The sequence below is a fragment of the Pyxicephalus adspersus genome, chromosome Z, assembly GCF_032062135.1.
Source record: "Pyxicephalus adspersus chromosome Z, UCB_Pads_2.0, whole genome shotgun sequence".
NCBI lineage: Eukaryota > Metazoa > Chordata > Amphibia > Anura > Pyxicephalidae > Pyxicephalus > Pyxicephalus adspersus.
Genome location: NC_092871.1, coordinates 38,796,441 through 38,823,474, shown reverse-complemented (window position 1 = coordinate 38,823,474; position 27,034 = coordinate 38,796,441).

The window sequence follows — 27,034 nt, the reverse complement described above, 5'->3', positions numbered from 1 at the left end:
TAAACACATGTTCGGACAATACACTGGCCACAGGGCAGGCCAGCACCTCCAAGGCGTAAAGGGCAAGCTCAGGCCATGTGCCCAATTTGGAGACCCAGAAGTTGAATGGTGCAGACTTATCAGTCTGTAAGTGTAGGTGTGTGCTCACATACTGTTCCACCATGTTGCTGAAATGCTGCCTCCTGCTAAGACGTTCCATATCAGCTGGTGGTGCTGGTTGTTGTGGCGTGCTGACAAAGCTTTTCCACATTTCAGCCACGCTAACCTTGCCTTCTGAGGTGCTGGTGGTGCCCCAGCTTTGGCAACTTCTTCTCCTCCTCTGCCTTCGCCTTGTGCTTCCACTGAGCCCCCGCTGTCAGGTGGGAATGCCATCAGCAGCGCATCCACCAGCGTGCGCTTGTATTTGCGCATCTTCCGATCACGCTTCAGTGACGGAATTAAGGATGGCAACTTGTCCTTGTAGCAGGGATCCAGCAGGGTGGCCACCCAGTAATGAGCACTGGTTAGAATGTGGGCAACTCGGAGGTCATTGCGCAGGCACTGCAGCATGTAGTCGCTCATGTGTGCCAAGCTGCCCAGAGGCAACAACAAGCTGTCCTCTGTGGGAGGTGTATCGTGTGTGTTCTCTGTATCCTCCCTTCAGTGATGCCCATGAGCTGCTTTGGGTGCCACCCTGCTGTGAACACGGTTCCTCCTCATCATCATTCTCCTCCTCCTCATCCTCCAGAACTGTGCCCTGGCTGGACAGTTGTGTACCTGGCCTCTGTTGGTGCAGGAACCCACCCTCTGAGCCACTTTTGAATGACTGGCCTATAACCGTGGAAATGATCCCTCTTCCTCCTCCTCTTCCCTCTGTGCCACATCCTCTTCCATCATCGCCAGAAGTGTTTTTTCAAGGAGACATTGGGATAGTGGGATAGTAACTCTGAGGATAGTAACGCTGATGAACATCATCAGCACTGGCCATGCTGGTGGAGTACTAGAAACAGTGCAACACGGCACACACGTCCCGCATGGAGGCCTACTCGTTGGTGGTGCTGTTCCGCAGAGCGACTCACCCGTACGTGCTGCAGCTGAATCTCCACTATCACCTGCTGCTGCTCGCACAGTCTCTCCAGCATGTGCAAGGTGGAGTTCCACCTTGTGGGTACACCGCATATGAGGCGGTGAGCGGGAAGGCCGAAGTTACGCTGCAGCGCAGACAGGCGAGCATGGGCAGGATGAGAACGCCGAAAGCGTGCACAGATGGCCTGCACTTTCTGCAGCAGCTCTGACATATCGGAGTATTTTTTCAGGAACCTCGGCACCACCAAATTCAGCACATGCGCCAGGCAAGGGATGTGCGGCTAGACCCAGAGCTGCTACGAGATTTCACCTGTAATCGCACACCACCAGGCCGGGCTTGAGGATCAGTGGCACCAACCACTCATTGGTCTGTTGTTCCATGCCTGTCCACAGCTTCTGCGCGGTGTGGGGTTTTTCCCCCCAAACAGATAGGTTTCAAAACAGCCTGCTGTCATTTCCCCCTGGCTGTGCTGAAGTTGGTGGTGAAGGTGTTACGCTGACTGGATGAGGAGGTGGTAGAGATGGAAGCGGAGTAGGAAGAGGAGGCAACAGGAGGCAAAGAGAAATGTCCTGCAATCCTCTGTGGCGGGAGGACTTGCACAAAATCTGCTATTCGCCTTAGGCCCAGCCACCACTGCATTTACTGTAGTGGCGGCTCTGAACCACGTACTGTGGGACAGCCACCGCCATATGGTTTTTAAAAGTCTCTGTTTCCACCTAACGGAAAGGCCAGGAATTTTGAAATGCTAGCATTCAGGGCCAGGGATCGCGGGCGGGTAGGGGCGTACCTCCTCTTTCTCTCCAGTCTTTGGGAGATAGACAGCTGAAGGCTTCCATGGGACAGTGTGGAGATGCTTGGTGACGGTGACAGAGGTGGTGGCGTTGCTGCCACATCCTCTGTTTGCGAGGTGGCAGTTGCCACTGTCACTCCTGAGAGGGAGGAAGAGGCCAAGACTGCAGCAGAAGAGGGAGCAGGAGGAGCCTGAGATATTTCGTGGTTTTAGAGGTGTTTTTTACACTGCAGCTCGTGCTTTGCATTTAGATGCCTGGTCATGGAGGTGGTGCTCAGGTTTAGAACATTTATGCCTCGCTTCAGGCTCTGATTGCACAGTGTGCAAACCACTCGCGTCTTGTCGTCAGCACATTGTCTGAACAACTGCCACACCAGGGAACTCCTTGGAGCTGGCTTTGGTGTGCTCAGTCCCTGGGTGCGGTGGGCAGAAGCAGGCGTATTGGCTAGGGGACGGCCACTCTGCTTTTGCACCCTGCTCCCTCTTTTGCTGTGCAGCCGGTGCTGTGTGACCACCATCTCTTCCTCCAAACTGCACACGTCACTCGCATGACCTTGATTCCATGTGGGGTCTAGGACCTCATCATCCTCCACATCATCTTCCACCCACTCTTCACCCCTGCCCTCCTTGCCGGTCTGCAAACTGCAGAAAACCGCAGCAGTTGGCACCTGTGTTCCGTCATCATCAGAGACATGCTGCCGTGGTCCTCCCATGTCCACATCCTGAAACATAAGTGGTTGGGCATCAGTGCACTTAATTTCTTCCAGCAGAGTCATCAAAAAGCATAAGACACTGCTGCATGACTTGGGGCTCAGACTGCTTGGCTGATTTGCAAAGGGGTGAGGTGAAAGACAGATGCCCATGGGCTGCAGGTTCCAACTCTGAGCTTTCAGCACTTGACTGGGTGGGAGACAATGTGAAGGAACTGGAGGTACTGTCAGCCACCCAATCTTCTACCGCCTCTACTTGTTCTGGCCTCACCATTTGTACACCGGTATTCGGGCCTAAAAAATAACGCTGAACGTTCTGTCGCCTACATGCACCTGAGGAAGGTGTTTCATTTTGGCATGTAGCTGGCACAGGTTGACCACGTCCTCTACCTGCAACAGGAGAGGTATATAAAAGTCTCTGTCTCTACCTAATGGAATGACAGCATTTCAAAGGCCAGGAATTTTGAAATGCTGGCATTCAGGGCCAGGGATCGCGGGTGGGTAGGGGGGTACTTCCTATTTCTCTCCAGTGTTTGGGAGATGGACAGCTGAATGCTTCCATGGGACAGTGTGGAGATACTTGGTGACGGTGACGGAGGTGGTGGCGTTGCTGCCACATCCTCTGTTTGCGGGGTCACTCCAGAGGGGGAGGAAGAGGCCGAGCCCGCAGCAGAAGTGGGAGCAGGAGGAGCCTGAGATCTTTCGTGGTTTTTGAGGTGTTTACTACACTGTAGCTCGTGCTTTGCATTTAGATGCCTGGTCATTCAGGTGGTGCTCAGGTTTAGAACATTTATGGCTTGCTTCAGGCTCTGATTGCAAAGCGTGCAAAGCACTCGCGTCTTGTCGTCAGCACATTGTCTGAAGAACTGCCACGCCAGGGAACTCTTTGGAGCTGGCTTTGGTGTGCTCAGTCCCTAGGTGTGGTGGGCAGTAGCAGGCGTACTGGCTAGGGGAAGGACACTCTGCTTTTGCACCCTGCTCCCTCTTTTGCTGTGCGGCTGGCCCTGTGTGACCACCACCTCTTCCTCTGAACTGCACACGTCACTCGCATGGCCTTGATTCCATGTGGGGTCTAGGACCTCATCATCCTCCACATCATCTTCCACCCAATCTTCACCCCTGCCCTCCTTGCCGGTCTGCAAACTGCAGAAAACCGCAGCAGTTGGCACCTGTGAGCTCCACCAACACCAGCAGCACCACAACCAGGGCCATGTTCCTTATTTGATGCTCTCCTCATTGTTTGAGGTCATCCACCGAACTAACAGACGGATTAACTATATTAATTTCCATGTCACGTATGCAGTGCAGATGTACCTCACAGAAAAATTGGGTATATGTTACCCATCGAACTAACAGACGGATTAACTATATTTATTTCCCTGTCAGGTATGCAGTGCAGGTTTACCTCACAAAAAAAATGGGAATATGTCACCCACCAATCTAACAAATGGATTAACTATAGTAATTTCGCTGTCACATATGCAGTGCAGGTGTACCTCACTCCAAGAATGGGAATATGTCACCCACCGAACTAACAGACAGATTAACTATTATTTTTTCTGTCAGGGGTACAAAGATGGTGGATTGCACCCACAAAAAAATCGCTATAGGTCACCCACAGAATTAACAGCCAGATTAAATATTATTTTTCTGTGTCAGGGGTGCAAAGATGGTGCATTGCACCCACAAAAGATCGCTATAGGTCACCCACAGAATAACAGCCAGATTAAATATTATATTTCTTGGTCAGGGGTTCAAAGCTGGGGCATAGCTCCCACAAAAAGTTCACTACAGGTCACCAACAGAACAAATAGCCAGATAAGATTTTTAACACTGTCCCTCACTTCAGCTGCCTGCTTCCTATCCCTGCACTACTCAGAGCTGATGGGCGGTGCTACATATAATCCAGCTTTTATAGAGGCTTGGTCACATCATGCATTACTAGGCATGGCTTTGATGGCTTCTAAGTGCCCACAGCTTAAAAGCTTGTTGATTGGCTGCCCTTTAATAAATTCCCGAACACCAACCTTGATCCCAAACTTTTCCGGCAAAGTTCGGGTTCGGGTCCGGGTACCCAAAATCGTAAAGTTCGGTACGAACCCGAACTTTACAGTTCGGGTTCACTCAGTACTAGTATATATGAACAGGTATCAAACACTAAAATATCTGTATTTATTCGAAAGTAGGACAGAAATTTCACTGTACCAGTCTTCTTTGGTAAATAGGAACAGGTATCAAACACCAAAATATCTGAATATATTTTATAGTAAGACAGAACTTTCACCCTACCAAACGGTCTTCTTTAGTAATTAGAAAAAAGGTGTCAAACACTAAAATATCTGTATTTATTTTAAAGTAGCACAGAAATGTCACTGTACCAAACGGTCTTCTTTTGTAAATAGGAACAGGTATCAAAGACTAAAATATCTGTATTTATTTTTGAATTAGGCCAGAAATGTCACTGTACCAAACGGTCTTCTTTGGTAAATAGGAACAGGCATCAAACACTAAAATATCTGTGTTTATTTTAAAGTAGGACAGAAATTTCACTGTACCAATAGGTCTTCTTTGGTAAATAGGAACAGGTATCAAACACTAAAATATCTGAATATATTTTACAGTAGGACAGAAATTTCACTCTACCAAACGGTCTTCTTTGGTAAATAGGAACAGGTATCAAACACTATAATTTCTGTATTTAATTTAAAATAGGACAGAAATTTCACTGTACCAAACAGTCTTTTTTAGTAAATAGGAACTGCAATTGATTTTATTTAGTTTTAGTGAATGTATAGTGTGAAAAAAAGATGACTAACAGTTTCTTCACTAATACACAATATAACTTGCACTAAATGTGCTGACTGCTGACAATTTAAGAAAACTGACTAGCTAGTAGCTCATGTAAACATAAAGATGTCTGCCTAACCTATTCTACATACACAATATCCTATACTAAACAGTAGTACAGTATATATGTCCTATAAAACACTGAACTATTCAACTAACAATTACCTAAGAAGGCTCCTACACTGCCCCTGTCACACTACATGTCTCTTCCTGTGTCTATCCTATACACAGAACACAAGATGGAGTGACTAACCCCTCCCTCCTTCCCTGTATATAAATGTGTGTGTTCAGATCTCTCCTGATTGGCTGCTGGGCCTTACTGTCCATCCTGGGAGCAAATTTCTTAGAGTTACCTCCCCCTGCTTTTTCCCTCGTTCGTTCAGGAGAACAGGACCTCATGGCGAATTACAAGGCCGTTCCCGCTTACATGTTCGGTAAGTGAGAAAGACCTGATTCGTCACGAGATCGAATTTACAAATCTCGCTTGCTTATCCCTATATAGTATTACTCATGAAATGAGTAATGAAAAAATTATGACTTTTTAACATTTGAATAACCAATAAAAACATTAGATTTTTATCCAAACAGTGCCTCTAAGTGAAGGTGATTTACATGACACACAAAAGTAAAATGGTGTATTCATATTCAAAATAAATGAAAATTGTCACATGATAAAAGCAAGTACACCCATCATTTTCCCCCTCCTAAAATGCATGCACTTTGAATAGGATGTTTCAGATTAAGAGCCAGCGAGATAGATATCTTTGTAGAATATGCATCTCAGATATCTGGGGTCTGTTGTACTTTTAGAGATTGATACATATGGTGCCATCATGCCAACATCAAATTAACTCTTTCAGGCTCTCGGAGAGAAGGTTTTGGGCACTAATGAATCTGAATGAGGATTTCAAAAAGTCACCAAATTATCTAAAATCATAGCAAGAGCTGAACGTTTGATGTTGAAAAGATTAAGCAAGAACTATAGGTAATTTATAAAGTAGTTGGGGTCAAATATACAATTCAGTCAGTCACCAGTTCAATTTGCATTGAAGGTGTTCCAGAAAAAAAGCGTTGCTGTCCAAAAACAACTATGGGACTACAGTTTAACATTCAACATATATTCATAAATGAGACTTTTTTGCTATATTTTTAAACCAACTTCATCCCTTTTTATGAACTGCACTTTTTGCTTTTTATTTATTTTTCAATGCACATACTTTAAAACCAGGTTTCTTCATGTCACATGCAAGGCTCCTCATATTCTTTTCTACGGTTTCAGTACTGGATAAATCAGTGCTTACAATGATGTGTGAACACTATTTGAAACACTTTTTAATGGAAGCCCAGACAGCATGAGCTTCAGCTGCCTTTGACACACTCCCTGAGAATGTTTTAGTTCTCATGGAGTGTGTCCATGGCAGCCCAGGCTCTCAGAATGTACACTGAATCTGGAAGAGAAGAGGTGTTGAAGTATAAAGAATAGAGCTGGGCAAGTATTGCATTTTTTTTATTCCTACAGGCAATATGGGAAAATGGATGTGTACTACCTAAAGCTGGAGTTGATCTGTAAGCATTACAGCCCCCAGGATGTGATGGAACTGCAACAGGTATCAAGGTCATCTTTTCACTCATTCCTCTTATTAGCATGTTCCTTGTTACCGTACATATGTGCATTCATTGCTTTTTTAATACTGTCTGGTTTTCATCATTAAAAAATGCAATTATTCTCTAGGCAGTGTCTTTGTTATGTATTAAACTATGCTTCAAAGTACATAATAAAAACACAGTTAAACAAAAAACACTAGACAATAAACTTGAACTTTTATAAACTTGTACTCCATACTTACGTTTGAGACTGAGAACTCTAAGTAAACTCTAGTTCCATGGTTTTTGAAATGTGTTCATTTCATAATTTAAAATGAATACAATACACAATACACTGTTAAAGATTAAAGTATGTAAAAAAGAAAAAAAAATTATGTAACATAAATGAATGAAACATAAAAATGATTTAGAAAAGAAAATAATAAAAAGAATTCAGCGGTAAACTGACAGTGTGGCTTAAGTTTGCTTTAGAAATACTTTTTATAAAGTTCTAGCTATAAATTTGTTAGAAGGATGGCATGACCAAGTTTAAGTGTGAAGTTCCACAATTCTTTTGCCATGGTAACTATTCAGAGTATTGTTGTAGGGCATACAAAGAAGTATTTTAAGTTTCCTTGTATTGGAACAATAACAAGATGTATGCTATTGTTCTGTATATAATGTATAGTCTGACAATTCCTAGGTAACATATGGAGCCTTATGGGAAATACCTCAAGGTTAAAAATTTAGCTGTGGTGTGAATAATAATAAGTATAATAAAACATGGGAAAATATTTCTTCCAGTGAACCTTGCAACAGAAATATTGTTTGAACACTAAATGTAGACTGCCCAGAGATATTAGGTATAAGTTTGCATATATATAAATAGGGGTAGCCAGATTGGAGCATTGTGGAAATGGTCATACCATTTTTCATTAAATTTATTTTTTCTTAAATGTATGAGAAAAGCAAGTTAAATTAAGACCTCAGGTTATGTTTTCTGAAAAAGTTAAGACTTCAGGTTATGTTTTGCAGCCTGTTTCCCCAAAAGTGATTTCCCTATATTTACTGTGCTGGAGATTCTAATTAGTTATCGTAGCTCCCAGCTTTCCATGATGACTATTGATACCTATAGAACATTTTCCTCCATGGTATAGAATAGAGGAAAGGTGAAGATATTTTAAGTCCCAAGCAACAGCATAGCTTCTCCAAAGATACAGTACAGAAAGGAAGAATTTTCACATCTGGATAAGAAGTGTGCTACTTGAAGAATCACCAGGTAAAAAAAAAAAACATGAGAATAGGAAAACCAATGCAACCATCACATCTAAGGACCTGTAAGCTTTTTTTGTTAAATTCTTCCAAAGATAGGGTTTTTGCAAAGTAAGTTTAAAGTATATGGACACAGTATAGCATTACATTACTGCTTCTACCAATTTTCACATATATTAATTGGGAAAAGACCTACACACTGAAAGAATCCTTTAAAAAAAAATGTTGTTGTACCCCAAGGTTGTTTATAGATATTTATAGATATGTGCGTGTAGGTATATATATATATATATATATATATATATATAGGTATATATATATATATATATATATATATATATATATATATAAACACTAAAGGCCATATCCTAAGCATGGGTAGGAATGTTGTGTTTAAACATGGGAACCTGTTTTTCTTTGTACCAGCCATCTGGACCACCTAGGGGGATGACTAATTAGTGGTCATCAAAGACCTCAACCAATGAACAATAAACAGATAAATAAACAGATGCCAGTAAACAAGATTTACCGTATTTTTCGGACCATAAGACGCACTTTTTTCCCCCCAGAAGTGGGGGGAAAAAGTCCCTGCGTCTTATGGTCCAAATGTATCAAAATGTATCCTACCCAGCTGCTGTCCCGTCCCCCCTGTATAGCCCCCCCTGCCTTTTCTCCTGTCTCCTGTTCAGCGCGGCCGGAGTGACTGTGTCTCCTGTATCTTCCTCCCGGCGTCCTCCCACTCTCAGCATGATTGGCTGACAAAGTCATGCTGGGAGCATTCTCCCAACATGACTTTGTCAGCCAATCATGCCGAGAGTGTTCCCTGAATCACTCACAGCACACATAGTAAAATCACATATACGGTACACAACACAAACACAATGTAAACAAATGTTATATTGCAATCCGATTGTCATACATTGTATGACAATCGGATTACAACTGAAAGGAAATACTCACCCAGTGTCCGCAGCTCCTCTTGTTGGTATCTGTAGTGAGATGTATAGCACAATGCAGAAATCCTGCATTGTACTGTGCATCTCTCCGGAGATACGAGCAGCTTCCAGCATGTACCTGTGTCTCTGTCTGTGTGAGGCAGGGAAATCCCCTCCCCCCCTCACATCACCCCGGAGGATGAGTCATCTTCCGGGTGATGTGATTGGTGATGTATGGGGGTGTGTCAGGGAGGGAAATTTAAAAGCAGATTACAATGTAATTTCATGAAAAACAGTGTAATTTCATGAAAAACAGTGTAATGCTTTTGGTACAGAAATCTAGACCTCAGTGTAACGCCCAGGAGGTTAATGTCTTTTGTTATAAAAGCAGAATTAAAGGGGCATTAACCCCTAACTTTATTCTATTTTATTACTGAAGTCTCTCGTTATTGTGTTTTACAGTAATTTTGTCTTTTGCTGACTTTGTTAATAATGGTTCTAAATGCTGCTGTTTACTTTACAGGGTTTATTACATGTTTTTATGACTGTGATGTTGGCTTTTAAAGCACATAAAATATTTTAGGACACTATTTGTTTCAGAATCTTTTTTTTCTTCATTTCCCTTGTCAAAAAAACTGGTGCGTCTTATGGTCCAGTGCGTCTTATGGTCCGAAAAATACGGTAGTTCACAAAATAAAGATGATTACCATTATGGCCTTTGAAGGAGTAAATATTCAATCAAGCCTGAGCCAGCTGGAGATGATGAATAGCTGGACAGATGGGTTTGGGTGATGGCCCATCCAGGACCTTTTTATTGACCCCTAACATTGGAAGACTCCCGCTGGTTTCCCAATTCACCTTAAATTTTGCTTCCAGATTCTCATATCAAAATAGTTGGGAGGACTAATAAATTGATGAAGTTACCTTAACCAATCCCAATCTGGGGGGGGGGTCAACCGTTGGTCATCTTACAGGCCACACTCAGTAACCAATCCAAGATTCCCCAATTATATCTAATGGGGTTTACCTGTATAGACTGGAAGCTGGGAGAATGGTGGGGTGCCAGTGAGAGCCAGTAGCCAGAAGCCAGCAGCAAAAAGAAGCCAGATAGTGCCAGAGGAAGCCTGTGAGTATGCCTGAGTAAGCAAGAAATTGTTAGCCATGCAAGAAACATGGAAGCAAGGGAGAAGTTAGCAAGACAGAAGGAAACAGGCTCCTGGGGTAACCATCTACTAATTCTGAATGCATTCTTACTTTGTCTTATATGTGTCTATGTTGTTGTTATGTTGTTTTGCTATTTTGTAATTGCTGTAATATGTGCTAACCATTATTAGATTACTACCGGGGTTTACCTACTAACAACATTATTTTCAGTTACTGTATATTTTGTTGATTGAAGTTCCTATCTCCATATCAACCAATTTTCCTGTGAATTTTATGTTTCAACTAGTTCCTTAATTAAACTGTTTGAATGACTAGCTGTTGTTTGTGTATGAACGTTCATTTTTTGAATATATATATATATATGTGCATTGATAGGGTGATATATTATCCATATTTATGCGGATAATATTCATATTCAACAACTTCATATACTCGAGTATAAAATGACCATTTTTCTGCCCTACACCTTCATTTAAAATGATTCTCAGGTAATACCTGAGACAAGGACCCTGATTTATGAAAGCTCTCCAAGGCTGGAGAGAATACACTTTCAGAAGTGAACTGGGTGATCCAGCAAACCTGGAATGGATCTGGTCCAGGATTCAAAACATTTGCTAGTAAATAGAAAATTATTTTTAAAGATCCTTTCCATGTTTTCTGGATCACCCAGTTCACTTATGAAAGTGTGTTCTCTCCAGCCTTGGAGAGTGTTCATAAATCAGGGCCAGGGTGTTTGTAACAAACTTTACATGGTAACCCACCTATCATAACCAACTCAAATGTACAAAATATTTTAAACTGGAAACAAGGATAAGTCCATCCAATTTATTTTTTTCTGTTTTTTTGGCATTTCTAATGATTACAGTTTTGAATATTAGCAATGACAGCTGCATTTTGTTCCCTAGGTTTATACTGGAGTCATTTTTATGAGTAAATTTCCCTTATTTTCCTGGCAAAAGTATGTACTTCTGTTTAAATTCAGGTCAATGTATATTCAAATATACATGGCACTAACCAATTTTAAAAATATTTGTAAAATTATATCACTCATGAAGACCAGACACCGATATTTTTAAGTAGCATACACAACTAAGTTGCAATCAAATCCCAATAGGATAATAACTTAAGTTATCAGTAATTCATGTACAGCCACAAATTTAAGGCTTGGTTCCCGAGGCAAGCTTTGAAACCTGGCTGTTGCTGACTGCTGTATTAAATTTTAGTAGGGTCATCCTCAGCTGCCGTATTTGGTAAAAAGCACAGGGACAAGGAAATACAACTGTAAAATGCACATCTGGGATTCCAGTGGTTGAAAAGAAAAAAACTTTTTATTTACAGTTAAGTCCTTAAATATTTGGACAGAGACAACTTTTTTCTAATTTTGGTTCTGTACATTACCACAATTATTTTTAAATGAAACAACTAAAGCCTTTTTTTACACAAACAATTTCAGGGGCTCAAAAGAATTTATACAATTGACTCAAAGGCTATTTCATGGGCTGATGTGGGCAATTTCTTCGTTATGTCATTATCAATGAAGCAGATAAAAGGCCTGATTTGAGGGGGGCAGGGGGTGCTTGTATTTGAGGATTTTGCTGTGAACAGACAACATGCGGTCAAAGGAGCTCTCCATGGAGGTGAAACAAGCCATCCTTAAGCTGCAAAAACAGAAAAACCCATTTGAGAAATTACTACAATTTTAGAAGTGGCAAAATCTACAGTTTTGGTACATCATGGGAAAGAAAAATACCTGGATGTCCACAGAAGACAACAGTGGTGGATAATTGCAGAATCTTTTCTATGGTGAAGGTAAACCCCTTTACAACAGCCAACCAAGTGAACAACACTCTCCAGGAGGTAGGCGTATCAATATCCATGTCTATAAAGACAAGATTGCATGAAAATAAATACAGAGCGTGCAATGCAAGATGCAAGCTACTCATAAGCCTCAAGAATGGAAAGGCTAGATTGGACTTTGCTAAAAAACATATAAAAAGCCAGCACAGTTCTGGAAAAACATTCTTTGGACAGATGAAACCATGATCAACCTTTACCATAATGATTGCAAGAAAAAAGTATGGAGAAGGCATGGAACAGCTCATGATCCAAAGCATACTACATCATCTGTAAAACATGGCGGAGGCAGTGTGATGGCTTGGGCGTGCATGGCTGCCAGTGGCAGTGGGACACTAGTGTTTATCCATGATGTGACACAGGACAGAAGCAGCCAAATGAATTCTGAGGTGTTCAGAGACATACTGTCTGCTCAAATCCAGCTAAATGCAGTCAAACTGATTGGGAGGCGTTTCACCATATAGATGGACAATGACCCAAAACATACAGCCAAAGCAACCCAGGTGTTTAATAAAGCAAAGAAGTGGAATATTCTTGAATGGCCAAGTCAGTCACCTGATCTGAACCCAATTGAGCATGCATTTCACTTGTTGAAGACTAAACTTCAGACAGAAAGGCCGACAAACAAACAGCAACTGAAAGCCGCTGCAGTAAAGGCCTGGCAGAGCATTAAAAAGGAGGAAACCCAGCATCTGGTCTGTCCATGAGTTCAAGACTACAGGCTGTCATTGCCAGCAAAGGGTTTTCAACAAAGTATTAGAAATTAACATTTTATTTTCAGCTTTTTTATTTGTCCAATTACTTTTGAACCCCTGAAATAAAGTGATTGTGTAAAAAAAAAAAAAAAGCTTTAGTTCCTCACATTTTTATGAAATCTTTTTGTTCAACCCACTGAATTAAAGCTGCAGTTCAATTGCATATGAGTTGTTTTATTTAAAATTATTGTGGTAATGTACAGAACCAAAATTAGAAAAAGTTGTCTCTGTCCAAATATTTATGCATATGTTTAAACTGTTTATTTTTTCAAATTGATAAGCTGGAGCAAAATATTTTGCGTAAATCCATAAAATGTCCAGATTTTTTTGTTTTTCATTTTTTCATAGTTTTATTCCATAGTTTCCATTACATTTTTATCCAATTACAGAATTTAAAATTGATAGAATTATGAAAATTACATGTAAGACATTTATAGACCAGGGTAGTTTACAGCATACATCAGGGTTCTCAATTGTTTTGACTGTAATTTGTGTGCAGCTGGTTAAAGGTTTAAACATATGTTATAATGCACTTCACAATGAACAGGGCATTTGATTAGATTTCACCAGATAATGAATAATGAATATGATGTTAGGATTCTTCAAAGTTCAATATTACATAGGTATTTCAGACAATTAATATTTTGCTTCCATTGCTCAACCTGACAGTAAACATTATATGAAGCACACCTTTTTTCTTATTCATTAGGTTAGTTGGGTAAATATAATTCATTTTGCCTGTTCTAGCATATTTTTATCTCCTCCTTATACTTATCCATAGAGGATAAAAAAACAGTAAAAAATTACAACCAAATTTTAACCAAAACTAATGTTAAAGAAACATTTGTATCAGTAATAAGTCAAAATAATGGTTTTTCAATTCCTACATATTTGTAAGCATTGTAAATGTACAAACGATGAGAAGGTATATTCCCTGGACAGGAATACATTATAAAATGTTTATTAAATGGTTAGGAAAGATTAATGGGTATGATTGACCCACATTTGCCCACTAAATAATTCCCCAATGTATTTGGATTTCCCATTTTTAATTTTAAAACTAAATCCTCTGCAATATCTACTGAATTTGCGATTTGCTGTTGTAGTCACTGAGACCAGTTTATTTGCTTATAGAATAGCATCTATACTGATTTTTTTTGCTTATAATATTATAGTATAATATGCCTATAATATATCATATACAGTATATATAAAACTCATCTTAGCAACAATTTTAGGTTTTCTAGACACAGCAACTATTCAGTGCAGTCATCCTATTGTGACTGTAATAGTATCCTACGATGATGGCATCTCCATCCAGCTCACTTATATTACCATGTGGTACATAAATGGAAGGTTGTACAAAAGTTTAGTTACCAAGATTTGGAAAGATGTAGATGTTGATTTTGTGTGCCATCTATAAATGTTATACACAAAAAGAGTGATACAAATGATTACCTGTACAGATTGTTGTACAGCTGACTACAAAAAAAGTATTTGAAGAAACTGAAGTAGTAATCTTTAGGCCTGCTGTAATATTATATAACAGAATGAATGATCTTTATTATGCTCCATAATAGGTAAAATATAATATACACTGAAATTACAGCTACACAAATGTTCTGGCTGCCTAGGATAAAAGCATGAGAGTGCTTTTCATCTTAGGCACAACTTTTTCAATATATGTAATTACGAGTTCCCAATCAACTCCTTCTCCAGCAATATTTTCTGACTAATAATAATCTCTACATGGTTGTTGTTATGCATTTGCAGTAATATTCATATTCTTTATAAATTGCTTTTGTGTCTAGAACATAATAATACCAATGAAAAATAAATGGTTAATTTTCCTCCTACTGCACTCACTTTTTGGAAGTAAAAAGTAACTAGAGGAACTAAAGTATTAGGATGAACCTATCATAATAAAAATATGGGATCTACCATTGATTACATTTTTTAATGCTGGCAAGGTCCTTGACTGTCATCATAGTCAAATATAAAGCAAAAGAAGTCAGTGACCATAGTTGAGCATATTTTTACAAACCTAATTTAATACAAATCTTTCTCTATAAAATTGGATAAAGCCAGGGGGACCAGGGGAGACACAAAAAAAGGCAATAATCCCTGAGAGGTCCTAAATTTTTCATTCTGGATCAAAATTGTTACCTGGAATTGAGCTTGACAGTCCCGCCCATCTCCCTTTCCCTTTACTCTTTCATCATCAGTATCCAGTACCTCTTTGCTACATTCTGAGAGGGACCCACTGCTGGACAACCCATAGGAAATGTTCATGGAAGAAGTGATATGGACATCTAAAATTGGACCCCTACACCTCTGTAACAGAGTAGACTAAGATTCCATCTTTCTGTTAAGAAAGTAATCCATTAAAAGTTTTAAATACGTTTTAAATAGCTTAAGTGTCGGTTTGTTACTATAATGGCAAGCTCCCTTTACCAGTTGTCTAAAAATTTAGATAATTCATCTCAAAAGCAATATTTGTGATTTGTTGGTGCTGCAAAATGGCAGGGTATTAATGTTTGATTCAAAATGTTCATGGATATGACAGATACTTCTGTATTGTGATACATTCATGCTTTCAATAGAATATTACCTGACATTGCATCAAAGATGTATTACCTTGTCCTGTCTGTAAAGATAGCCGAATGCTGAGAATCCCACATAAATGTTGCATGCTGTTCTATCATCTAAATTCAGTCAGAAACACTTACAACCCAAACTGTATTGTACAACTATACTTCCTTAGAACCAGTAAGTAGTTTTCTCTCTACTACTATTTTTAAAATTTTACTTTTATGCTTATTTTTGTGTTTCAATGTATGAAAGAATATTGTACCTGTAGCATTTGTAGCAGATAAAAGTCTCAAATATTTGAGTTCAGTGGCACTGGTATGTAACCATGGATGAAATAGGTAAAAAAATCTATTGGATTTAATATTTTTTTATGATACACAGTACTTTAGTAAATTCAATGTCATTCAGTTTTGGGTAACATCTACAAAAATGATAAAAATGAACAAAATAAGAATGATGTTTTATTATCATGGTATGACAAGGAATTGTGCATTCAGATATAGGGTTGAATTTTTCCAAGGAGCTAGACTGTCTACAGGTTTTTGGCTCTATATAAGTCATTTGCTAATTGCTAGCAAATGTTTTCAATCCTGGACCAGATCCCTTCCAGGTTTGCTGGATCACCCAGCTTCACTGATAAAAAGGCCTTGGAGAGCTTTATTAAATCAGAGCTACTATGATTAGAACTGACATTGTTTGCATTATTTTCACTCATAATTGAGAAGTTTTTTTTATTTTTCTAGACACATTTCTCTAAAAAAGGTTCATAGGAATTTGTTTTTTTTTTCTAATTTTAACATTAGAAATGTTGCATGTAACATCTTTATGATTCTCATTTTTGAGAATTTTATTAAGAAATGTAGCTGCCTCGTATTTTGTTTCTTGGTTAAAGTAGGAGTAACAGCATCTAAATTAAACTTCTTTACAAATGTTCTCATTATAACTTTGGGTTGAGGATTTTCAAATAATGTGATTGTATGTTTTTTCAAACATGCACATATAGGAAAATTTATTTTCCTTCGTCCTCTTTGGCTTTACCTTAAGAATATCATTAGTTGGCACTCTGTAACCTGTTACACAGAAAGCCAAATGTTTAAGTCTGTCTGTCTCTGTATCTTGTTACCGATCAGTACATCTGTCATCTGAAAATTTCCCCAATAAGTTAATCCTTTTAAAAAAAATGATGGGAATCCAAGGATAAAACATAGAATTTCTCTGTTCATTGGATAGCTCATATTTAATACAATATGCCTCAAATATGAGCATTGTGAAATATGCTGATGTTCTCATCATATTTAGGAAATTCTTTACTTAAATTGATTAGATGCTATTTCAGTTTTACCTTAAATATAGCATCACTGTGATTCATGTACTGATTCTTCTGTATCAGGAGAAGATGAGGAATCATAGTCTGTATTATCATTTGTAGCTATTTGTCCCACATTGTTTTGTGATTGTAACACAATTGTGTTTAAACCTCTAACTTCTACTCTAACTCATCTATGTATTCCCTCAAAATCTGACAATTACAACAGTCAGTAACTCTATCCTATACAACTTGACTGTGATCACTTGTGTTATTAGAACAAATCTCCTCAGCTTGTGTGGCTAAAGTATTAAATGTTGTGATAAGTTTTGTCACATTTCTCAGTTTATGCTTTACTTTATTTTCTGTGAAGAATTTCTCAACTAACTTTGAATTTTCTTGAATACTCTAAGAAACTAATTCATTCCATAACGCTGCTACTGATGTATTCCCTAATACAGAATACTGCATATCACTTTTATCAGCAAAATAATTAATACATTCCATACTTACTCCCCAGAAGTCTTCTGAAGTTCTTTCCTTCTCACAAGGGGTTAAAACTTCTCTTGAGTGGAACCTGGAACCTTCCTCTGATTCCATCCACTCAAACTTCTCAGTTCATCTGGATCATTTGTTTGGATTCCTTGTTCTTCGCGATTCTAGGTTCTTCGATGTCTCCCAAATCTTTTCACTTTTTTCAGTGAAATATGCAAATTACTCCCTAAACAAGACTGAAATCTTCGATATGGCTGGCTTTCACCAATATAAAAAAGTATTATTATTAGATTTATTGTGCGGGCATATTAAGAGCAGGATTGTCTTCTGTATTATAAAAAGCTTGTGTATTATTTCAAAAATGTACATAGAGAGTTACAGCAGCAATTTAACAAGAATACATGTGTGTGAATATATGTGTGTGGTGACGCCCGATGGATGTGAACAAAGCTTTTAAAAGTGAACGAGCTTTTAAAACTCCATCTCGCAAAGAATTCAGCCGTTCTCGCTTACCGAAATTGTAAGCAAGAACGGCCGGTGTAAAATCGAGCTCGAATTTAAATAAAAAAAGATTGCGGGCTGTGCTGATCAATTAATGCAGCACTGGCTGCATTAATTGATCAGCTCAGTGTGCGATCCCTGGTACTAGAGGTTAAATGGGAAAAAGTCTCCACATTCAAAGCCTCTAGTGCTCTCTGAATGGCTGAGGAATGCTTTCCTCAGCCAATCAGGGAGCACAAGAGGTTTTGAATGGGGAGACTTGTCCCCATTTAACCTCTAGTGCTGGGGATCTTCTCAATGAATGCGGCCGTAGCCACAGGCACTAGAGGTTAATTAATTAACCTCTAGTGCCAGGGATCTTCTCAATTAATGTTGCTGTAGCCGCATTCATTGAGAAAAGTGTGCGATCCGCGGCACTAGAGGTTAATTAAACTCTAGTGCCGGGGATCTTCTCAATGAATGAGGCCGTGGGACCTCTAGTGCCAGGGATCCTCTCAATGAATGATCACTAGAGCGATCACCAGCACTAGGGGTTAATTAGGTGTTCAGTGTGCGATTCGCGGCACTTGAGGTTAATTAACCTCTGGTGTCCCAGGGATCACGAACAGGAGGATTCCCAGGGAATCCTCCTGTTATAATTTCCTCGATCTTCCAATGGTTTTGCGTAATCGGTTCCCTGAAATTTCGAGGAACCATCGGACGTTCGAGGAAATTATAATCAAGCTCTGACTTTTGAGCCCTGGGTTTTTGAGAGTTTTTTTTTGTTGTTGTTCTGTCTTTCACAGCTACAATAAACCTACCATTACAATTATGGACTGGTCATTTCTTTGTCAGAAGGCAAACGTACAAAATCAGCAGCGGATCAAATACTTCTTTCCCTCACTGTACTTCTTGCAGGCATCTCTCTCCTGCGCATGCGGGCAGTCCTGACACTGGGCGTGCCTTCATTCTGAAGATTTATAAGCCTTGTCAACTCCCTGACCAATTCTCTTAACCATCCCAGACTATTTAGCTAGCTCACACACTGCACTCAGTGTTTGCGCAACATGTCTCCATTGTGCGGAGCCCCTAGTTCTTTTGAGCTAGTTCCTGTTCACCTGGTGCTTAATTTACCGTTAACCCCTCGTTGTCCAGTCTGTTGGTTCCCAGCCAACTTCCCTGTGCTATTTCTCTGTTCCTGTCTGTCCATGGATATCCCTGAGTTACCTGTGCCTCCTGTTGCTTCCAGTGTCTCCTGTGTTCCCTGTGCCCACAGTGGCCCCTGTGTCACTGGTGTCTGTCTCCTAGATCCCTGGCAATTGATCCCTGGCGTGTGACCTGACCCCTCTCGTTTGTTGCCTGCCTTGACCCCAGCCTTTCTCAACCATCCTTCTGCTTTGTGATTTGGTACCGTTCTTCATATTGCCCACCTTGGTGTGCCCAAGGAGCGCTACCTGGCAGTAACCAGCAGCGCAACATCGTCACCATCAGAGGCTCTGGAGATGACCTGGTTACTGCTTAGACTCTGCGCCTTGGTTCTTCTCAGGACTCACACCACCTCTGTGCAAGCCGTAGCACCCCCTAGTGGCCCTGTCTCCCTGAGCATAACATTTTGCACAAACCATGACTACTCCCTTCCAGACCTCAGCAGATTTCAACCACTCATTCCCCCAGAGGCTTGACGCCCAGCAAGCTTCCCAGATCCAGGTGCTTCCCCAGCTTCATGCACTCACAGCTCACCTGGATCATTTGCTGTTTTCTCCCAGTGCACTGGCCGTACCGCCAGCCCAGGTCCGGCCTCCATCCATCACAGTGGCCCGTGCGCTAAACTTGCCTCCTCCACAGCGATTCTCTGGGAAACCTAAGACCTGCCGTGGCTTCATCAACCAGTGCAGCATCAATTTTGAGCTTCAGCCACATAACTTCCCCACTGACAGGGCCAAAGTGGCATATTTCATCTCCTTACTGTTCGGATAAGCTCTGGCATGGGCATTCACGCTCTGGAAAAAAAAGGATCCAGTTACCAGTAATACTGAAGCCTATTCAGAAAGGTGTGTGATGAACCCATGTGCGCCTTCTCAGCAGCCAGCATGCTCCTGTGTATCCGCCAAGGGTTGCTTTCTGTGGGTCAGTATGCAGTACAGTTTCATACCTTGGCAGCTAAACTCGCCTGGAACAATGAGGCACACCATGCTACCTTCTGGCAAGGCCTTTCTGACCACATGAAGGATGAGTTAGCTGGTCGGGAGAGTCCCTCATCTCTGAATGATCTGATCTCCCTGGCCATCCACATAGACATTCACTTCCAAGAGCGTTTCCAGGAGAAATCTCGCCAATGCAAAGCCTTTGTCCTGCGACTTGCACCATCCTTTCAGCGGCCTCTGCAAACTCCAGACTCCCCTGTTTCCCCTGTCTCTGAAGAACCTAAGTATCTGGGTCGATCTAGGCTATCTCAAGAGGAGAGGATCTGACGCCTCTCATCTGGTCTCTGCCTTTACTGCTGACAGAAGCGACACGTTATCAAATCTTGCCCACAGAGGCCAGAAAACTTCAGTGCCTAGTATGCTCCAAAGGGGGTATGCTAGGTCACTCTTCCCTCCCCTCCAGTCAGGGACCCTCCATAGCCATCCAGCTTCACCACAATTTCATTTCAGCCACCCTTCTCAAGAAATGTGCTTGCCCTATGGAGCCATTATCACAGCCTCTGCGAATCTCTGGGGTGGATGGTACCCTCCTGTCATGTGGACGTATTCGCTTTCAGACTAGACCCATAGAAATGTCAATTGGTGTGCTCTATCATTAGACTATTACTTTTCTTTCTTCCTCAGGCTACCTTTGCAATCATTCTGGGCCTCCCATAGCTTCAACAACACTCCCCAGTGCTTGACTGGTCCACTCCAGAGGTATTGGCTTGGGGTCCCTTTTGTCACTTCAAATGTCTGACCAAGTTCACGCCTATCAGGCCTCTCGCTCTCTCCACTCCTGAGGCTGCACCATCTATTCCCAGCCACTATATGGATTTCAAAGACGTGTTTTCCAAGCACAGAGCCGATCAGCTACCTCCCCACTGGTCTTCCAACTGTGCGATAGACCTCATTCCCAACTCAACACCTCCCAGAGGTCCAGTACACCCCCTCAGTCTCCCTGAGACGCGGGCTATGAGTGAGTATATCAAGGAGAATCTGCAAAGTGGATTTATTAGCAAGTCCTCTTCCCCTGTTGGCGCAGGGTTTTTCTTTGTCCAGAAAAAAGATGGGACCCTACGGCCATGTATTGACTACCGTGGTCTGAACGCCATCACCATAAACAACTGCTACCCTCTGGCACTCATTCCTGAGCTCTTTGACCATCTCCGTGGTGCACAGATGTTCACCAAACTAGACCTCCAAGGTGCATATAATCTAATTCGGATCAAGGAAGGGGTTAACTGAAAAACAGCATTTAATACCAGAGACGGCCACTATGAGTACCTAGTGATGCCTTTCGGTCTCTATTATTACCGGCTATTTATTAAAAATTACTCCACGTTGGTAGATCCTATCACAACACAGAAGGATGCTGAAGTTAGGAACTGGCCCTGGGGCTATTAAAGCTTTTCATACATTGAAACAAGCCTTTCTTTCTGGCCCAGCTCTGGTTAGGCCAGATGTCAAAATGTCCTTCTCTGTAGAGGTTGCCGCCTCCTCTGTTGGAGTGGGAGCTATCCTCTTTCAGACCCCCACTGAAGCAAGGTTCCCAGTTCCCACTGTCACTGGGCTGAATTGATAGGTACAGCCCAGTGACTGTGGGAACCTGCAGTCACAGCTGATTGGAGCCACGTGGGTGCCTCCAATCAGCTGTGGCTGCAAGTAAACTCAGATGAACTCTCAATGGAGATTCTTCATTGAGAGTTCATATGAGTTCAGTTCCTACGGTCACTGAGCTGTTCTTATTGATAAGTACAGCCCAGTGACAGTAAGAACCTGCGGTCACAGCTGTTTGGAGACACGCGGGTGCCTCCAATCAGCTATGACTGCACGTGAACTCAGATGAACTTCTAGGGAAAATTCTCCGTTAGGAGTTCATCTGAGTTCAGTTCCCATGGTCACTGGGCTGTATTTATCAATAACAAGTACAGCCCAGTGACCATGGGAACCTGCGGTCACAGCTCATTGGAGGCATGCGGGTGCCTCCAATTAGCTGTGACTGCGGGCGAACTCAGATGAACTCTAAATTCCGCGAGAACACAACCTCATGACAATTTCACAAGGCCATTCTTGCTTACATGTTCTGTAAGCGAGAAAGGCCCAATTCGCCGTGAGATCGAAATGACAAATTTTGCTTGCTCATCCCTAGTCACACTTACCTCTTTCCCTCTAAAGCGCAGGCATCTCTCCTGTGCATGCGGGCGGTCCTGACTAGGCATGCCTTCATTCTCAAGATTTATAAGCAGCTTCCAACTCCCTGGCCAATTAGGAAATAGCCTCTTAACCATCCCAGCCTATTTAGCTAGCTCACACACAGCACTCAGCATTTGTGCAACGTGTCTCCATTGTGCCGAGCCCCTAGTTCTGTTGAGAAATTTCCTGTTCACCTGGTGCTTAATTCAGTGTCTGTCCAGTTCCTGCGTTAACCCCTCATTGTCTAGTTTGTTGGTTCCCAGCCAACTTCCCTGTACTGTTTCAGTGTTCCTGTCTGTCTGTGGATATCCCTGAGTTATCTGTGCCTTCTGTTGCTTCCAGTGTCTCCTGTGTTCCCTGTGCCCACAGTGGCCCCTGTGTCACTGGTGTCTGTCTCTTGGATTCCTGGCAATTGACCCCCTGGCATGTGACCTGACCTCTCTTGCTTGCTGCCTGCCTCTTCCCAGCCTTCCTCGACTATCCTTCTGCTTTGTGATTTAGTACCGTGCTTCATATTGCCCACCTTGGTGTGCCCAAGATATGCAACCTGGCATTAGCCAGCGGCACAACATCCTCACCATCAGAGGCTCTGGAGAAGACCAAGTTACTGCTTAGACTCTGCACCTTGGCCCTTCTCAGGGTTCACACCACCTCTGTGCAAGCCGAAGCGCCCCCTAGTGGCCCTGTCTCCCTGAGCGTGACAATATTTTGCCATTTTGTGTCTGAGAAATCAGTTTGCAAAGCTGCTTCCTACAATCTTATTGAATTATTGTGGTCAGTGGAACGGGACTCATTAATAGTTGTATATAAATAGGAGACCATATGTCTAACAGGTTCTTCCTTGATGCATAATTGATCAAATGCTGGGAGGGTAGTTAATGTAGCTTCCTCTTTTTCAAGATTTGTTATATAATGTTTTATTTACAGGTATGACCACCAGGGGGGTAAGTCCCCTTCCACTAATTCAGTCAACTCATCTCTAGTCTTAAACCTGCCTGCTTCCAGAAAGTCTCATAACTTTGGTGTTGACTTTTCTTTCCAATTTTATAGAAACCTTTACTCTATTTCCGGGGGGAATCCTGAAATACCTTTGAGTGGTGTCAGTAATCCCAAAGAGGGGGAAATTCTCCTGCGTAGGGCCATTTATGGAAAATTTTCAATGTAGGCCCAATGGTTGGACGAAGTGTAAGATTTGTAGGCAGATGTTTAGGCAAGATCCATGGCGATAGAGCCACTGGTATTTTGCTAAAAGCAGATTCCAACTGAACCCACTCCTTCATTTATAAATGACAATTCTAAATATTAATTCTCGACAAACATGTAGCCTGGTAATACATTTGAATGTCTGGGAAACCCATCCCCCCTTAGTCTTTGGTCTAGTGATATAGCTATGCTTGATTCTGTGGCATTTTTTATGCCATAGAAATTTGGTTAGTAATGCTGGCAAATAAAGTGTTAGAGATCGCAATAGGTAAAGCTTGCATAACATATACTGTAGAAATCTAGAATGTTCATTTTGGTTATGGCCGCCCACCCAAACCAAGAGAGGGTTTTAATTGAGCATTGTTGGAGGTCTGTTTTCAGTCCTTGGATCTGCCATTGGGGGAGCGCCACTCCTAGAGCCGCAGATTTTGTAAAGGTATTTTAAAATTGAAAATTTTGTTAAAAGATTCAAATTCTTCATAAGAAGGGGTGAAGAGCGGTTGGGAGCAGTGGGAAAAAATAGTAAGTCATCCATGTAAGCTGCTACTTTATAATCTTTGAACGGTTCCAGTGTCAAAATAAATAGAAGAGGTGACATCGTGCACCCTTGAGGAATGCCATTGCATAGCGAAATCACCTCTGAGAAGATATAATTGACCTTGACCTTTGCAGTAGGTTGCCAATAAAGTGATTATAACCATGTCATCATAGTGGGCTGTAAGCCCAAATATCAAAGTGTCCCAAACATGTAGTCCCACGTTATCCTATCGAATGCCTATTCGGCATCATTAGAGATTAGAATTCCCCCAATCTTATGAGAATGTGCCCATTGTATGAGGTATATGTCTTAGGTCTTGTTATCTCTAGCCTCTCCCCCCATCATAAATCCCACCTAATCTTGACCAAATAATTTTGCTAAATATGGTAGTCAATTTGCTAGCATTTTAGCCATTAGTTTATTGTCTACATTTACCAGGGATATAGGCCTGTAATTAGCACAAAGACAGGGGTCTTTCCCTGGTTTGGAATGACAGTTTTTTGAGTTTCTGTCCTCTGGGAGGTTATTTGACTGTCTTCTTTAAGACTATTAAGTGCCCTAAGAAGTGGTAAAGAAAGGGTCTCAAAAAAGTTTTATAATACTGAGATGTAAAGCAATTTGGTCCTGGGCTTTTGCCTGGCGGTATTTGTGAAAATGCTAGTTTAGTTCAGATTCTGTGAATGGATGCTCTAAAAACTCTGCTTCTTCAGGTGCTACCGTGGGCATACCACTGTTCTCTAGGTACTTCCTAATGGCTGTGGGCCTTGGTTCCCTATTCTGACTGGACATATGGTCAGTGGACAAATTATATAGGCTTGAGTGGAATTGTTTAATGGGCAATTTTATCAGGTGCCTGTATGGATTGACCTGCATTATCTAAAAGTCCATAAATTTGAGTGGCCGCTTTGTTTCCCTCAGTGCTCCAGGTAAAAGTCATCCACTTTTATTTCTACTCTCGTAATACATTTTAGTGAGAAAAAAAGGATGCACCGTGCTTTTCTGTCTATCAATTGTTTAAGTTATGGTTGTTTTATTGAGTGGGCTAATGTTTGTTTGTGTACAGACTCTATTGCGGCAATATCCGCGAGAACGCGACTAATCCTGCCTTCTCTTTCTTTTTGTGCACTCCCAATCTGATGAGTTCCCCCCTCATCGTACATTTGTGTGCTTCCCAAACATTTATAGGGGTTGTGTCTTGGTCAGTATTTTTTGAGAAATAAAGTCTCAGTTGAATGTCAATGTGTTGACGTGTGGGTATGTCACTCAAAAAGGTGGTGTTCAGTCTCCAATTCCAAGCCCGGTGATGGACCCGGGTTTTGGAAATAGTGAGAAGAAATGGGGCATGATCCAAATGTACCTGTACTTCGATATCTGCCCTACCGACCCAAGAGGGGTCTGATAGGTAAAAAAAAATCACTTCCAGTATATTTGTTGTGTACATTTGAATAGAGGGTGTAATCCCTATCATGTGGGTGAAGGGTACACCAAACATCAAATAACTGTACAGATTTTTAACAATTATTTCATTTTCTTCAGTGTTTAGTAAGCAAAGTTTTCCCAGTTGAGGTGTCTACAGTAGGGTTTAGTGGTACATTAACCTCTCTAGCGTTCTAATTCCGTTTAAAAATTTCCATGCAAAAAGCATTAAAATTTATTTTAAATTGTAGGCTATAATTTTTAGGCATAACTCACCCAAATATGTCCAAATATATATCCAAAATTATTATTAAACTTTAAATAAAAAACAACACAAAAATCTGTAAAAAATATAAAAAAATAGGTAAACAGGTGATGTAAGTGTACAGTAGCATATATAATATATATATATATATATATATATATATATATATAATATAATTATATATATATTATATGAAACCTTCTTTGTATTGGACTCAATACAGCTATTTTGTATTAAATCCAATGCAACAATATTTGAATTTCCCACTGATCTGCTCACGGGGGTTAAAGTCTCCCCCTAACATGATGGCTCCCTCAGCAAAAAAGTAAAGATATAACTGTCAGCAAGAAGAGAGCCTGCACTGTATTAAGAAGATATTCATTTACTAAAGTCACCACCTTGTCATCTAGGTGCTCACTGAGAAATAAAAAAAGTCCATTGACATCTGCCAGGTTCTTCAGGAGGGTGAATTCAGCATACTTGTTTTTAAGAATGACATAGTTACATAGCAGGTCAGGTTGGACATAAGTCCATCAAGTTCAGCCACAAGGGAAATAAACATATCCCAGATATAAAACCCTTTAAGACATAGTTGGTCCAGAGGAAGGCAAAAAAAAAACCCTGGTACACTTTGCTTCAACAGGGAAAAAAAATTCCTTCCTGGTTCCATGAGGCAATCAGATGTTCCCTGGATCAACGGTCAATGTTATTTTTTACTTTAAAGCCTTATTGCCCAGTTATATTCTGTGCTTCTAGAAAGGCATCCAGCTTTTTCCTAAAGTAATCTATAGTAGTTCATAGAGAGAAGGAAAAGTAGGGTTCTTTTTGCACCAAGAAAAATTGTATTAAATATACATTTAAACATACAACGGGTCAATATTTCACATGGGCAAATTAAGTGGCATTTGTCATAGATCACAATATTCTTTTTACAGTATAGAAATGTTCAAAATATATTGTACATGGACATACAGAGTAATGTATCAACAATATATTGAAACAGTTTTAGGGTTGGACCACAATACAAACTTGGGGACCACCAACTGTTGAATTGGCCTTTCAGAGGCACTAGACATAATTCATCTCAACACAGCATATATATTATTACCACATATTTTGATGATTAAATCATGTTGATGATTTGTACCCGACGCGTTTCGCCTTGTTGGGCTTCCTCAGTAGTAGTTTGGCAACATGTGTTTGGTACTTGTAATATATATATCTAGATCAATAAAAATAAAGTTATTAATCAATTGTGCTATTGATATGTTCTAATATATGTTCTTCATGTGTTCTAATATCAGCTGGTGTCCATCTAAATATTTTTAAATGATAAGCTAGTCTATCAGCAAATTGAGGAGAGGAATATTGATATTTGCCCTC